The sequence below is a fragment of the Rhinopithecus roxellana genome, chromosome 9 (assembly GCF_007565055.1).
Source record: "Rhinopithecus roxellana isolate Shanxi Qingling chromosome 9, ASM756505v1, whole genome shotgun sequence".
Lineage (NCBI taxonomy): Eukaryota > Metazoa > Chordata > Mammalia > Primates > Cercopithecidae > Rhinopithecus > Rhinopithecus roxellana.
Genome location: NC_044557.1, coordinates 57,780,998 through 57,783,384, shown reverse-complemented (window position 1 = coordinate 57,783,384; position 2,387 = coordinate 57,780,998).

Genomic DNA, 2,387 nt, shown 5'->3' with positions numbered 1-2,387 from the left:
GGTAATTGCCAATACCATTCTTTCCCTTGCCTCTTCTTGTTTTTCCTAGCTTAGGTCTCTTGTCACATTTCCCATTCTTCTCAGCGTTCATGCTGGAAGGCTGGTCTCTGAGGCAGCACTGCCAGCAAATAAAACAGTTCCTGGCCTTCAAAAAGACAATCTGGTTCATCGCCACGGGTGAGATAAAATCTTTAGTTGACTCTTCTTGGCTGCTTGTTGCTAGTGCCCAGGGTTTAAAGTTTCTGAAAGGCTGAATGTGATCACTAACCTCACACTTTAGTATTTGTGCACTTTGAGCATGTTACAAGCAGAAAGTCAGTGAACTACGTACATTTTAGAAAAGCAGAGAACTGGCCGGGCGTTGTGGCTCATGTCTGTAATCCCAGCACTCTGGGAAGCCAAGGCAGGTGGATCACCTGAGGTCGGAAGTTCAAGACCAGCCTGACCAACATGGAGAACCCCGTCTCTACTAAAAATACAAAATTAGCCGGGTGTGGTGGCGCATGCCTGTAATCCCAGCTACTCAGGAGGCTGAGGCAGGAGAATCACTTGAACCCAGGAGGCGGTTGTAGTGAGCCGAGATTGCGCCACTGCACTCTAGCCTAGGCAAGAAAAGCGAAACTCCGTCTCAAAAAGAAAAAAAGAAGAAAAGAAAGAAAAGCAGAGAATTCATCAGTCTGGGCAGAATCTTGGATGGAAAACTGTCTCCTCCACCTGCCTTTGGGTGGGGGTAGTAAGATGAACTCAGATGAAATATCCAGTCCTTTTGAAGCTGGGTACCTGATACTCACAAATAGCAGCTACAGTTCCTGGTGGACCCTCAAGGAAACGCTTCTCTCATTCTGTGCATAGGGAGCTTCTGGGAGTCAAGGGTTGGATGGGGACCATTTATGAACCTAAATATTGGCTAAATAACTGAGCCTAAATTGTGTGGACCTTAATATACATGCATTGGATAACCATTTTTAATGGCACATGGAGTATACAAATTTCATCATTCCTAATATATTCGTTTTGAAGACTTGTAATTTGAGACCTACTTAGAAAACAATGCTATGCATTATGATTCAATCCAGGGTTATAAATTGCATTGTCATAAGAACTGGACACATAGGATTTAATAGGATTAAGCTTGGCTTTTAAAGTACATTCTGAAAGGAAAAAAGGAAATGACTTTCATACTGTAACAAGCCAATTCTGATGCCATTAAGACGTCTTCATTTATTCAGCTTGTTTAGGTAGTAAAGGCACCACTGCATCAATTTTAATAGAACGCAGCTTTTGAAAGTCTGAAAAACTCTACAATGAATAGCAATTGTTCTATTATTTATGAAAAAAGTCAGAATTAAATATGTCAACCTATGGAAAGGATAACAGTTACCTAGATCCTCTTGGTATATCCAAGGACAAACGAACAACCCACATTCAGGTATGTGTTTGACTAGTGAACATGGAAGCTCATTCTAAGCAGTGTTAACTTTGTTCAATGAAAGCAGAAATACTCAAGTCAGTTGCCCCATCCCCAGCAGTCAGCACTTCATCCTCTTCCTTCCTCATCCCTAATCATTAACTATGGCCAATGCAGCAATAAACCCAAACCATCAAAAACCAAGCTATATGAGCTTAGGAGGTTGAGGCTGCAATAAACTGTGATCACAACACTACAGTCCAGTCTGGGTGACAGAGACGTTTTTCAAAAAACAGACAAAAAACCCACCGAGGTATAATTTGCCATTTTCTCAATTTGTCATTAACACAATAATTTACCAAGCTTAATGAACTCAACAAAATTCTTAGTGGGAGAGGAACAGAGAGGCCAATAGCAACGGGCGACACCTTAATCCCACCAAACTTTTCACCATGAAAAATTCCCACCATTTGTTTTAAGGGCATTAAAGGGTCCTATCATCAAAGCTTTAACATAAAACTTACTGGTAATCATTATTTGCAAAGTTAAAGCTACACCTTAACCAAACAGCATTTCTGAGAATTATTAATCTAAAAATTATCTTTAAAGGGGAAGAGGGGGAGACTGACAACATCCATCAATAGAGAATGGATAAATTGTGATACATTCAAACACTGGAATGCTACTCAGTAATAAGGAACAGACTATGAATACAACATAAGTCAATCTCCAAAATTTGAGCAAAAGTCAAACATAAAAAGTACATATATAGGCCGGGTACAGTGGCTTACGCCTGTAATCCCAGTACTTTGGGAAGCTGATGTGGGCAGATCACTTGAGGTCAGGCGTTTGAAACCAGCCTGGCTAACATGGTGAAATCCCGTCTCCACTAAAAATACAAAAGTTAGCCAGGTGTGATGAGACATGCTTGTAGTCCCAGTTACTCGGGAGGCTGAGGCAGGAGGATTGCTCGAACCCA